Source organism: Ursus arctos, unplaced genomic scaffold, assembly GCF_023065955.2.
Source record: "Ursus arctos isolate Adak ecotype North America unplaced genomic scaffold, UrsArc2.0 scaffold_11, whole genome shotgun sequence".
Taxonomy (NCBI): domain Eukaryota; kingdom Metazoa; phylum Chordata; class Mammalia; order Carnivora; family Ursidae; genus Ursus; species Ursus arctos.
In genome coordinates this window covers 32,450,221-32,464,905 of record NW_026622775.1, presented here as the reverse complement: position 1 = coordinate 32,464,905, position 14,685 = coordinate 32,450,221, and the positions used below count along the sequence as shown (strand labels likewise).

At 37.8% G+C, this 14,685-nt stretch overlaps 1 protein-coding gene and 1 non-coding gene across 6 annotated transcripts in view; both read left to right on the top strand.

The window, feature by feature from the left end:
- The window catches only part of INPP4B (inositol polyphosphate-4-phosphatase type II B), a 738,855-nt gene that overhangs the window by 276,738 nt on the left and 447,432 nt on the right, over positions 1-14,685 (top strand). For 3 of the 5 annotated variants that reach the window (XM_057310095.1, XM_057310094.1, XM_044384340.3), the window contains exon 3: positions 7,110-7,161. The exons of the other annotated variants lie outside the window; for them this stretch is intronic. The gene's annotated coding sequence lies outside the window, so the exon portion shown is untranslated. The remainder of the gene's footprint in view (positions 1-7,109; positions 7,162-14,685) is intronic. 5 annotated transcript variants of the gene reach the window in all.
- LOC113255838 (U6 spliceosomal RNA) lies at positions 13,331-13,434 on the top strand. The gene has a single exon (XR_003316461.1). It is a non-coding gene; the product is annotated as a U6 spliceosomal RNA (small nuclear RNA).

Sequence of the window (14,685 nt, the reverse complement as noted above, 5' to 3'; positions counted from 1 at the left end):
GGAATATATACACATTGCTTAGTTTGAAAGCGTTCCCTTGCTATTTATGAATCACAGCTATTGTCCTGTTAATTAAACACAATTACCATAATATCTCCTATTTCCTGAAACTTATGTCTAGTAAACTTCTTGAAAATTATCTGGGATTGGCTGAGTAGTTTCAGATGGAAAATGGGAAGCAGGAATGGGATGTCACATTAGGAGAGGTCCCAGTTTCTATAGCACTCCCCCCAGATCAGGCCCATTCAAACCTCAGATGGAGGTGTGCTGGGAGCTGGTTACACACGCTGAAGTCCAAGGTGACTGCAGCATGTGTGGGAGACATGTGCTATTCCATTTCCTCTCCCTTCTCTCTCCAGAGTTCCGCATAATCAAATTCAGGGAGCAATAGCAGAATTCCAATGGGGTATTTAAAAAAATTTTTTTTTAAGTTTTGAGTATAGTTGGCAGACATTGTTATATTAGTTTCAGGTGTACAGCACAGAGATTCAACTTCTCTATATATTATGCTATGCTCACCACAAATGTTGCTACCATCTGTCATTATACAATAGTATTACGGTATCATTGACTGCATTCCCTATGCTGTGCCTGTTATTCCCATGACTTATTCACTCCATAATGGAAACCTGTATCTCCACTCCCCTTCACCCATTTTGCCCACCCTCCTCCTCCCTAACAATCACAGTTTGTTCTGCGTATTTATATGTCTGATTATGCTTTTTGTTTGTTTATCATTTGTTTTATTTTTTTTAGACTCCACATATGAGTGGAGTCTAAAAGTCCTGTGGTATGTGCCTTTTTCAGTCTGACTTATTTCACTTAGCATAATACAGGACCATCCATGTTGTTGCAAATGGGAAGATCTCATCCTTTCTTATGGCTGAATAATATTCTATTATCTGTATCTCAGTCTGTATCTATGTCACATTTTCCTTATCCATTTGTCTATCAGTGGACACTTAGGTTGCTTCCATATCTTGGCTATTGTAAATAATGTTATAATAGGGGCGTCTGGGTGGCTCAGTCGTTAAGCGTCTGCCTTCGGCTCAGGGCGTGATCCCGGCGTTCTGGGATCGAGCCCCACATCAGGCTCCTCTGCTGGGAGCCTGCTTCTTCTTCTCCCACTCCCCCTGCTTGTGTTCCCTCTCTCGCTGGCTGTCTCTCTCTCTGTCAAATAAATAAATAAAATCTTTAAAAAAATAAATAAATAAAATGAATAAATAAATAATGTTACAAAAACACAGGGGTGCATATATTTGAATTAGCATTTTCATTTTCCTTGGGTAGATACCCAGTGCTAGAATTTTTGGATTACATGGTATTTCTTTTTTTTTTTCCCTTACTTTTCTCTTTTTTGTGTTTTTTTTTAATTTAAATTCAATTAGCCAACATATAGTGCATCATTAGTTTCAGATGTAGTGTTTAAAGATTCATCAGTTGCATGTAACACCCAGTGCTCATCACATCCTGTGACTCCTTAATGCTATTTTTAATTTTTCGAGTAACCTCCATACTGTTTTCCATGGCGGCTGTACCGACTTATATTCCCACCAACAGTACACAACAGTTCCTTTTTCTCCGATCCTCGCCAACATTCATTTCTTGTCTTTTTGATTTTAGCCATTCTGACTGGTGTAAGGTAATATCTCATTGTGCTTTTGATTTACAGTTTTCTGATGGCCAGTGGTGTTGAGCATCTTTTCATGTGTCTGTTGGGCATCTGTATGTCTTTTTTGGAAAAAATGTCTATTCAGGTCCTCTGCCCATTTTTGAATTGGATATTTTTAAGGATTCATTTCAGCATTGAGGAAGTGGCTCATGACTTTTACCTTAAATTGTACATTGGAGCAATATATTTGGTCTCAATAAAAATCTATCTTTAAGCAGTTGATGAAGGTTACTGACATTTACAACATGATAGTATTTATCAAGCTAAAAAAATAGATACAAAATTAATCACTTAAGAAAATCACAGTCTAGTCTCTAGACTAAATTTTTTCAAGTACCTCCAACTTGTTCTGTAAAATGTATCTTATAGATGTTAATTATTGACTACCGTGATCTATAAGAGTGTATACTATAAACATCAGTTTCACGGTACCACAATTTGATTTTTAACATCAACAAAACATTCAAGGGAAAATGCAAGTTTTGTGCAAAACATCAGGTGTGGCTAAACATCGTACTAGGTGCTTGGGCCAACACAGAAAACACATTAGGGAAGACTACAGCTCATTTCAAATACATGAGATAGAAGTAGTGCGTGGCTGTCTACTTTCTGTGGCAACAGCACAGTTTTAAGATCATAATAACAGACAGGAGCACAAGGAAGATAAAAAGTTAACCTTTAGAAATTCCATGGAATAGCACTGAAATGTCAAACAATAAGAAAAAGCAATAACAGAAGTTTTAAAAAATATTTTCATTAAGAGTAATTATATATTATTTATTAAATTGCATGAAGTTCCATCTGTATGCCCAATCCTGTGTTAGGTTTGGAAATATAGAGATTCTTACAGTCTAACAGGATAGACATATGACCAGTTACTCCTCCCTGGGAGTGATGAGGCAGGCTCTTTGAAGGAGGGGAACTGCCTCTTCAAGTAAGCATAGGGATTTTCTAGACAAATGAGGCAACTCTGAAGAAAAACAAATTGGAAAGTTGTAGGTGAGGAAGAACATGAGATATTCTGGAAGCTGCACTCCTATCAGCTGAAAGGTAGACTTCTAAAGAAGTAATTACAAAACACCAAGGCCTGGTATGCCATGTGTATCTTCCGTGATTAGAGCTTATCCTGTAACAATGGATCAATGGTACCGAAGGTTTCATTTCATCATTTAAAAGAGTTTACTTGGCTAGCTGCTGTTTTTGTTTTTGTCTTTCTTTATCATGTTTCCCCAAATCAAGTGGTCTCATGAATCATAACAGACATGCAAATGAGGAAAAACATATTGAACATTTTTCTCCTAAAAATGTCATTTGTAGTGTGAAGTTTCCACAAAAAAAGGGAGGGGGCACCTGGGTGGCTCAGTTGGTAAAGCGTCTGCCTTTGGCTCAGGTCATGATCCAAGGGTCCTGGGATTGAGCCTGGAGTCAGGCTCCCTGCTCAGCCGGGAGCCTGCTTCTCCCTCTTCCACTCCCCCGGCCTGTGTGCTTACTCTCTTTGTCAAATAATTAAATAAAATCTTGAAAAAAAAAATAATAAAGCTCCCAAGTGATAGGTCACATAGAGAGGAGCAGCGTTTTAGATGGGAGAGGGCTATGCACTGAGAGATGAGCTAAGTGAAGGCTAGAAAACTCTAGTGACCTGCCCAATAGACCTGGCAGGTCCTTCGCCAGAGGCAGAAAAGAAAATCAACATCAGCTCTCCCAGCCTTGGTTATTTTGGCTGCGTGGAGTCGAGTTCATTGATAATAGAGGGAAGTTCCAAGCTTTCCAGAGGCTGAGAAGAGCAGGAAGAGGCATCTTCAGTTCTGGAGAGGCCAAAGCACACTCCTCTATGTGCAGCTGCCACATCTTTTGATTTCAGAAGATAACAATTTCTACTAAGAGGAAAATAAAATCTAAAATTGTAGAAAGACAGGAAATGATGATGACACGGTCTTTTGTTGATTTTCAGGTGGTTAATTATCAGTGGAATTAATGGTCATTTATCTTTTCCCTGCTTAGAAATTATTCAGTTCCAATTTTGAGAAGTTAAAGTCAGAAATGTTTTTCTGAAGTGGAAAATGGAGAGGAGGAGAGCTAATTATCAAAGCGTAGACAGAAAAGGGATTTAGCAAATCAGCTAGCATTGTTTATAGAAGTATTAAATAGAAGACTTTGTTAGCTTTCATGAACCAAGTATTGAATGTTTAATTCTTATACAGATATTTGGCAAACTTACTTTTAGACTATTAGTCTGTCAATAGTTTTACTTGCTTTTGAGAAAATAGGGCAATTATGATATAACTATGCAGATTGTCCCCAACTTACGATGGGTCAACTTTCAACTTTATGATGGTACAAAGATGATGCAGATTCAGTAAACATCATACTTTGAATTTTGAATTTTGATCTTTTCCTGGGCTAGTGATATACATTGTGATACTCTCTTGTGATACTGGGTAGTAACAGTGAACCGCAGCTCCCAGTCAGCCACTCACAGGTGTAAACTGCTGATACTCTTACCACCATTCTTTTCTTTCTTTTTTTTTTTTAATTATGTTATGTTAGTCACCATACAGTACATCGTTAGTTTTTGATGTAATGTTCCGTGATTCATTGTTTGCGTATAACACCCAGTGCTCCATGCAATACGTGCCCTCCTTAATACCCATCACCGGCCTAGCCCAATCCCCCACCCCCCTCCCCTCTGAAACCCTCAGTTTGTTTCCCAGAGTCCATAGTCTCTCGTGGTTCATTCCCTCTTCTGTTTACCCCCCCTTCATTCTTCCCTTCCTTCTCCTACTGATCTCCCTGCTATTCTTTATGTTCCACAAATGAGCGAAACCATATGATAATTCTCTTTCTCTGCTTGACTTATTTCACTTAGCATAATCTCCTCCAGTCCCATCCATGTTGCTGCAAATGTTGTGTAATCGTTCATTCTGATGGCTGAGTAATATTCCATTGTATATATGGACCACATCTTCTTAATCCAGTCATCTGTTGAAGGGCATCTTGGCTCCTTCCACAATTTAGCTCATCTTAACCTCACAATCCCTTGAAGTAACTTATGTGATTAGCCATGTATTACAGATGAGAGAACTGCTATAACTTGATTACTTTCCTTGCATTTCTACTTAATAAATGAAGAATAACAGCCATGACAAAGAAACTGCTCACTTATGCTCTCCTGTCATATACCTTACTCTCATTTATATACAGACCCTCCTACGAAGAGTCTAGAGACCTGCCTTGGGTATAGAAAGAGTAGATTGCCTGAAGTGAAGGGAGTGCCTGCTTGGAAATTTGTTTTTGTTTAAATGACATAAAAATTGTTGACTTTTGGGGCACCTGGGGGGCTCAGTCGTTAAGCGTCTGCCTTCAGCTCAGGGCGTGATCCCAGAGTCCTGGGATCAAGCCCCATATCAGGCTCCTCCGCTGGGAGCCTGCTTCTTCCTCTCCCACTCCCCCTGCTTGTGTTCCCTCTCTTGCTGGCTGTCTTTTTCTCTGTCAAGTAAATAAATAAAATCTTAAAAAAAATTGTTGACATTTATCTGGAAGCAAGAAAACCAGATTTACCTCTCTCTGTGTAGGTGGATGAACTAAACTCTCCCTCAGCTTCTCTCTATCTCTGAGCTGTTACTTAAGGAACAGCAGCAACAGACAAAAGATGCGTTTCTAGGTGCTCAGGGACTTTTGTTGAATCATCAAATGACTCAGGACAATTGTAATGTTTGGTATTGCTAAACAAATTGTGCATTAGTGTAGCATTTGTACAATCCCTCAAGATGATATGTGCTCCTTTTGGTAATGTATGAAAATCAAAGTTATTTTAGATATGTTAATGTGAGCATTACACTGGAAGACACTAGAGAACGAACCCTTACTTCCCAGGCAATGTATTTTAAGAACAAATGGTAGTATTTTCAGTAACAAGTAAATTATGCTGTACCTGTGAAAAAGAGTACAACAAATATACCTAAGCTGTTAGATAATTATAGAAATATATATAGTGTTTCTCTCTCAGGTTAAAAAGTTTAACAGAAAATTTGAAAAAGATGTAGAGGTAAGCAATTAAGAATGGATTTACTCCTGGGGTGCCTGGATGGCTCAGGGGGTTAAGCATCTGACTATTGATTTTTGCTCAGGTCATGATCTCAGGCTTATGAGATCAAGCCCTGTGTCCATGGAGTCTATTTAATATTCTCTCTCTCCCTCTACCCATCTCCCCCGCTCACCCCCACTTGCGAACTCTCTCTCTGTCAAAAAAAAAATAAAAGAATGGATTACTACTTCTTAAAAATGTCAACAACAGGGGCGCCTGGGTGGCACAGCGGTTGGGCGTCTGCCTTCGGCTCAGGGCGTGATCCCGGTGTTATGGGATCGAGCCCCACATCAGGCTCCTCTGCTATGAGCCTGCTTCTTCCTCTCCCACTCCCCCTGCTTGTGTTCTCTCTCTCGCTGGCTGTCTCTATCTCTGTCAAATAAATAAAAATAAAAAAATCTTAAAAAAAAAAATGTCAACAATTCTTACTATGTTCACAGGGAGATGTTAGGCCAACTTGAACAATAAAACTCAACATTATTTTTATTATTTGATTTGTACATTTTAGAATCCAGGGAAACATTGGTTTCTATTTGTTGAATATCAAGACAAATGTTTGAGAGCTTATTGTTTTGAATCTTTAAGCTAAATAAAGATCAGACGAAGAGCCCATACAGTCCTTCTAGAAGGATGCACAGATTTGTCCAACACTGATTTGAAAGCAGACTGTCTTTTAAGGAAAGCTTTATGATTGCTGCAGAGCAGGGAGAACATTTGTCTGGTGTATGTATTCATGCAACTGAAATTGAACTCATTCAAATTGTAAGACTGATAATATATTTGCAATACATTTTGAACATTGCCTTTCAAAGATAAAAGGGTGAACGGCACAATCACTTTTTAGACCTTTAATTTTGGGCACCGTGCACTGAAATGTTTCTCTGATTCACTTACTGCTCGAGGTTCTGTTCTGACATGTGTTTCATTTGCTTTCTAAGTGCATTAATTAGTGGCATCTGAATCTCTTTCTTAGCACTAATATTAAAAAAAAAATCCTAATACTTACCAGTTTGGTTTATAGCTTTCAACATACAGCAAAAAAAAATCGTAAGGTTTTCTGCAGGCCCACAAGGCAGCTGGTGAACAGATAGATGAATGCTCTTTGAACAAAATCAAAAGATCTGAATTTACTAAGCCTCTTCATCCAATTATACATTTCACAATTATAGTTGATTATTTAAATTTCTAGATTCTAAATATATGTTTCAGTTTTACTCAAGTATTTTGATATATTCCATTCTTACTCTTACTCTTCTAACTTTTATTAAATGTTTCCTTTGTTTTGTGAATAATTTATATATGCATTTGTTTTTCACCAAATAGTTACTGAGTGTCTATCTTACTCTGTGGCAGGCTGCTGAGCTTTAACTGACGTGGGTCCCTCCCTCTTGAAGCTTGCTGTCTGGTAAGGGAGACAACCATTAATCAAATCATTGCACAGTTTGAAGTTGCTACTTTCATAAATGCTGTGAGCTAGAGGAACATGGGATGATTCGAGCATGTAGCGGGAGATCTCATCTTGTTGGGGTAGAGTGGGGTGGTTAAGGAAACATTCTCTGAAGAAAAGCAGAATGGTTAGAGATCTGAAAGAGAGATGAACTAGAACAAGTGTGTATAAACTGTGTCCTGGCAAGCGGCACAGTCTGTGCAAAGACACTGGAATGGTTGGAAGCAGAGCTGGTCTTGGGAAGGGCAGAGCCAAGAACAGTAAGAGAAGCAGGGGCCTCCTGCTGAAGAGGATGAAGAGGCCAGTTAACAGGCATGTACAGTTCCCAGTGGTTTTTCATTATTCTGTGAACTAGGAGGCCTTTGAAAGTTTTTAAGCTGAAGAGTAATACGTGATTTGAGGTTTGAAAAGGATCATTCCAATTGCTCTGTGCAGAAGGATTGGAGCTGGGCAAGATTGATGTGGAAATCGAGTGGGGGGATCTTGTTACTCCTGGGCTGCAGATGACTCTAGCTTGTGTCAAGATGGTGATGGTGGCAACAGGGACAAGTGGGTATATCCTAATAATGATCAGAAAATAAAAGGAACTTGGTGATGAATTGAAAATATAAATGAGATATCTATAACCAATTTTCTGAGGTCTGTTCTCAGTGCAGCCTGACTCAGGATTCAATGTCTGGTTGTTGAAAAAAAGTAAATTAAAACAAAAACATCATTTACTTAAAATGTTCTCATGCATTAAAAATGGATGAATAATGTATATGCTTAGTAGTTCTACCCAGCTTAATCAATGCATTAATATCAATATTTTGCAAAGAAATGGAGAACTGGCCTTTGCAGATGGCACTAGCAAATTCTGTCTCCTTTGTGGAAAACAGTCTGCCTCTGACTGGTGTCTTGCTTTATTTGGCTTGGCCTTTCCCCTTAGCCTGAGACTGTGGAATTGACAGCAAATGTGACCTTCATACAGGCTTGTTAAAAAATCTGTTCAAGAGAAATTGTATTCTGTTCAGAGAAGGACAGTGCCATTTTACTCAGGTGTGGATTAGGTGATAGTAAATCATGTTGTAATAATGTTGAAAGCTACATCATCACCTTGGACTCATAAAAGAGAAATTATTTCTCATAGACTATACAAATGTGCACAAGCAGCTACGTGTGGCAGATTTGCTTCACACCATTTCAGGTCTTTATGTTTTCTTTCAAGTTGTTGAGGCTAGATAAGCATTTTTTGTTTATATAAGATTTATCATTTTTCTGACTGATATCCAAGGACTTCCCTAAGTCACAGAATTAGTTTTCCAGGAAAATCTAGTCATTCTGATACAAAAATCTTTCGACTGAGAAGTTAGAGGAAAGCCTCTTCCAGTTGCCTTCTGTTCCCCTCCCCCTCCCCTCCTCCCCCTCCCCTTCCCCCTCCCCCCTCCCCTTCCCCCTCCCCTTTCCCTTCCTTTCCTTTCTGTTTTAAAGAGTGACCACTTTTCTTGATAATGATTCCTTTGGTAATGACTCTTTCACACCCACATCATTTTTTCCATTAGAATATCTATTGACTTTTTTCAAACTATATCCAGAATCCAGACAATTCTCACCACCTCCACCATTACAGCTCTCATCTAAATCAACATCATCTCCATCCTATGTTATTGCAATGACCTTCTGGCTAGTCTTCTGGCTTTTAAGCTTGTCCCAGGGTTATAGTCTCCCCACAGTAGTCAGCGACCCCTGAAGAATGTCACCTGTATCATAACACTCCTATAAGTAAATGGTTCTTTGGCTGCCCATCTCAGAATAAGGGCTATGTTCCTATCATAGTCCTTAGGACACTGCATTGTTACTGCCCTTGAGCTCACTCCCTGACCTCATCTACTGCTCTCATCCTCTCCAGGGACATCCTGCCCTCCTTGTTGTCTCTCAGACATTCCAAGCATCCTCCCACATTAAGACCTCTTTGTTGCTATTTTTAAGTGCCTGAATGTTCTGCTTCCAGATATTGTGATTTGTTCCTTCACTTTCTTCAGGAATGTACTCAATCACTGTCTGATCAGAAAGGCCTTTTCTGACCACTTTATCTAAAGTAGCACCTTTCATATCATTCTCAATTACTTTTTTCCTGCCTTAATTTTCTTCGTGGTACATGTCAACCTCCTAATATATATGTGTGTTTACCTACCTCTTCATTTCTTTTTTCTACTAGAATGTAAGCCCTATAATAGTTGGGACTTTGACTTTTGTTCAGCCTAGCAGCCCCAGCATTTACAATAGTGCCTCATATCTAGCAGGTGCTCAATTACTTTTGGGTTAAGGGATAAATATTGCTATAGTTCACATTTTCTGGAAGGCAAAAGACTGATTGTTCCCTGAGACTCCAGAAGGAATGCGTCTCTGTCCACACTCTGATTTTAGGATGTCTGACCTCCAGATCCATAGGAAAATACATTTGTGTTGCTTTAAGTCACGAAATTTATGATAGCTTGTTTCAGCAGCAATAAAACACTAATAAGCTTCCAGAGCTATCTAAGATGTAGCCTCATAATCCTTTTTAACTCAGTGCTTCAGGTATGTACGGATTAAAATTGGCATATGTGGTAGTCAGTAGTATTGTTCACTAAATATTTCTGGATTTTCTTTTGGGTATATGGCAAAATTAAGTGTTACAGCCCCCTTGAAGTTAGGTGTGACCATGTGGCTTTCTTAGAAAGATGACTGGTTAGTGGAAGTAGCATATGTAACTTCCAGGGAACATTTATAAGCCTTTGAAAATTTTGCCATACTGCCATTTTTCTTGTTATTAGAGTGTGGAATTTTTTTTAAAGATTTATTTATTTATTGAGGGGTGGGGGAGTGGCAGAGGGGGAAGGAAAGAGAATCCCAAGCAGACTCTGTCCTGAGCACGGAGCACAAGGGGAGCTCAATCCCCCAACTCTGAGATCACAACCCTGAGATCGCAACCAGCTGAGCTGAAACCAAGAGTCTGATGCCCAACCAGCTGTGCCACCCAGGTGCCCCATGAGTGTAGAATCTTGATGAAATACGCTCTCCATGAGCCTGGTCTCCTGCGAGAATAATGAGCACTTTCCCTCAGCCAACACCGATGGACTTGTAGTGTGAATGAGAATTGTTTTGTGCAAGCTGCTGAGATTTGGGGGCTACCTTGTGAAAATAGCAAAATCTAGCCCAAAGGTTCTCAAAAATGTTTTGATCTTAGGATCTTTTTTACAATCTTAGAATTTCTTGAGATAACCCCGTAAGTGGGGTTATGTATCAATATTTATCATGCTAAGAATTAAAATAGACTTTCTTAAATAATTCACTTAAAATAAATCCATTTTATGTCCATATAAAAATATTTTAATGAAAAAACTATATCTTCCAAAGCAAAAATAGTTTTATGAGAAGAGTGGTCCTTTTATACATATTTGTAAATATTTTTAATGTTTGGCTTCATATCAGCCAGCTGGATTCTCATATCTGCTTTCACAGCATTCAAACTGCTGCTGTTTGTTGTGGTTGAAGTATATGGAAAATATCCAGCCTCATGTAATTATATTATATTGTTGTAAAGGGAGTATTATAACACACTTTTCAGATAATTGTGGATATTCTTCTTTGATACTACACTAGAACTCTGTAAGTAGTAGTTTCTTAAAGGTGAATTGCAATGTGGAACTGAAATCATATCAATGAACTTCTCACACTGTTACATGAGATCCATCTTTTTTATTATTCACGTATAATTAACATACAGTGTTATATTAGTTTCAGGTGTACAATATAATGATTCAGCAATTCTATACATTTCTCAGTGTTCGACCATAAGATTCGTAGAAGAAGACATGAGCAGTGATTTCTTTGACAGAAGCCATGGAAACATTTTTCTAGACACACATTCTCTGACAAGGAAAACAAAAACAAATTTAAGCTATTGGGACTAAATCAAAATAAAAAGCTTCTGCACAGCTAAGGGAACTATCAACAAAACAAAAAGGCAAATTACTGAATAGGAAGAGATATTTATAAATGACATATCTGATAATGGATTAATATCCAAAACATATAAAGAACTTTCAACTCAAAACCAAAAAATCCCCCCAAATAATCTAACTAAAAACGGGCAGAGGACCTGAATAGACATTTTTCCAAAAAAATAAAAAATAGAAATACAGATGACCAACAAACACATGAAGAGATGTTCACTGTCATTAATTATCAGAGAAATGCAAATCAAAACCATAATAAGATATCACTTGACACCTGTCAGAATGGCTAAAACTATTGGTCTATCTTGCACTTCAAATGGACATATACATGACTCCGGAAAGGCATCCATTTGGTCATTTGAAAAACATTGAGTCACTGAGTTTTGCAGATCTTCTAAATGTTAACACATTTCATTATACAATATCAAAACCCAGCATTCTTTAGTATTGCTAACAAAACCTTTAGAAAAGATTTTATGTATCGAGAAATTGTTAAGACACTGTTGCCAGATACAAGTTTTACAAAATTCTAGCATTCTTTGGAATATTCAAATTCCATCGAGTTTTGAATATCAGCATTGTTTTCCTTGAAGTGGTAAAACTCACTTTGTCTATTTTCAAGAAATACTCAGTTCTGCAAACATCAGCAAAATACTCAAGCCTGAATAATTATAGTTTCTAGGTTAATTATTCTTTCAAGTAAAAATGATATGTAATGAAAAGAGCAGCTAGTTCAGCTTGCAAAACAAACAGTGTTTCCCAGAGATGACCATTATGGACAGCAGCTACTGACATGGCTTTAATGATCCCCGCCCCTAGGAAATCATGCTTTTGTGTCATTCTTTCCCCTTGAAAGAGCTGGAGCTGGGACTTGCTTCTAACATGGCAAAAGTGAGGAGGTGTCACTTCTGTGATTGGATATAAAAGACTATGATTTCCATCTTGCTGGACTTCTCTCTCTGGTTCTTCTCAAACGCTTGCCGCCATGGAGAGGGCAACCTGGCAAGGAATGGAGAGTGCCCTCTAGTCAATAACTGCAGGGAACTGAGGTCCTCAGTCCAAGTACCCCAAGTAACTGAATCCTGCTAACAACCACATGGATAAAGTTGGAAATGGGGAGGGATCCATTTCTCCCCAGTTAGACCTTGACATGCTTGTGGTCCCAGGTTGCACCTTGATTGCACCCTTGTAAGAAACCTGAGCCAGAGGACTCAGCTAAGGAGTACATGAGCTCCTGACCCAAAGAAACCAAGATAAGAAATGTATGTCATTTTAAGCTGCTAGGTTTTGGGGCAAACTGTTCAGAAATAGATAACTAATACAACTATCTACTTCATTATATAGAAGAGCTTTATATGTATGTTTAATTTTTGTCACATGGAACATTAAAGCATGTCCTTAAGGTCCAAGATTTAATGTAAAAATCATGAATTTTTACTAATTCATCGAAGATATTCTTTAAATGAATTTTAGTGCATGGTGATGAGGTATACAAAATCTGCTAGTACAAGTTGGTTCTACTGCCTCAATTTGTTCTAAGCACCCAATAATTTTACCCACCATTGTATTTGTACCATCAGTGCAAATGCCAACACAGTAAAAAATAATGTATTGAGAATTGCTTTGATTTCACAGAACTCCTGAGAAGTTTCCTGGGATCCCTAGGGATCAGAGGATTATACTTTCAGAGCTGCTGGTATAGACTATCCCAATTATCACATCAGATGAATTGTTAATTTGCCATCCCTAGTCTATATATTACAACATCGTAAAGTTGCTCAAGGGAAGGCAATGCAAAATTCTCTTCATTTAAAAAAGAAAACTGGTTTTTACAAGGTTTGAAATTCTGCCTAAGGAGTACATGCATATGATTGACTCTGCTTATCAATTCAGGACTGCTGAAACATCACTTCACCCCCTCGTTTACTGTCCATCCAAGAGTATATATATCAAAACAGTGTTGATTATCACTGTGACTTGCTGCTGCCCATATCGGCACGTTATTTCTTAATCATTCAGGAAGGCACTGTTAATGTGTTTTTGTGTATGTGTTTGTGTGGGTGTGTGTTTTTGTATGAGTTCTATAAGTAGGAATCTGGCTCAGCTTGAATGAGATTTATAACTATTTCCAAGTACATATTTCGAGCTTGCTTTGGCAGCACATATACTAAAATTGAAATAATACGGAAAAGATTAGCATGGCCCCTATGCAAGGATGACATGCAAATCCAAGTACGTATTTCACTTGTATCTTATGATTACTAACATTGGTACTGTAATGAATAATAATAATACTTCCTTATAATAGGGAATTTAGAAAATAAATATGTATAAATAGCATTGTCTTTCCACTAAGATAAAATCATTGCTAGTTGTTTTGTGTGTTTTCTTTCTTTTCATGCATTTGAAATTCATATGGGTAATATTTTAAATTTTCTTTAACTTTATTAATGGGCAGTTTGAACCCTAGAACTTGCTTTCAAACTTCTGCTTGTGCTTGTAGATAAATTAAACACCAAAGTGCATTGATTTCATTGTGAAGAATCATGGTTTCACATCACAAAGGCAGCAGTATTCAGTTATCCAAAATGTTTTTAAAAAGTTAAAGCTTTTGGGGCACCTGGGTGGCACAGTAGTTAAGCGTCTGCCTTCGGCTCAGGGCGTGATCCCAGCGTTATGGGATCGAGCCCCACATCAGGCTCCTCCGCTATGAGCCTGCTTCTTCCTCTCCCACTCCCCCTGCTTGTGTTCCCTCTCTCGCTGGCTGTCTCTCTCTCTGTCAAATAAATAAATAAAATCTTAAAAAAAAAAAAAAAGTTAAAGCTTTTTCACTGTAGGTTAATTTCATTAATATTGTTAAACATATTATATAAAGTGATAATAAAAGATATATTTTATTGGCCTACCTTTTACATGCTATCCTATATATTTTGTAGATTCTAATTTCACATGTATTCATGCATCAATATATAAATTATAAAGCAAAGGAAAAACATAATAAGAAACACACCAGGATTATCTTATATTTTTAAATGGTAGGGGTAACATGATTCAAGTTACTGAAGATTGATTTTGTTTTGCTACACATGGACCCCTAGATGTTACAAGGCAGTCAGCACTAGTTTAAAATGCAGGTGATATTCCTGTATGCATCCTACTCTAGGGCATATCATGGTAGATTAGCTTATCTCAGATGTCTACACAGTTGATCCTTGTCACTGTGACTGAGCTGATCCTTTGTAGCTGATTGACACTTTATGGCCAAAATTAATACTCTAGCCAGACCTCTGATAGACTATTATACTGAAATCTCTTATTATCTCTCCACCTTGATTTCTACCAAAGAGTCGATAAAACTCCCTAAAAATACAATGAAAAATCAGAAAATTAGTAAATATTTTCTGTGGCTGGCTACTGCTCATCTCTTTTTCACACTTACACCTATTGATTTCAAGATGAAATTAGTTTTTAAAATAAAAGTGCTCTTATATGGTATACATAC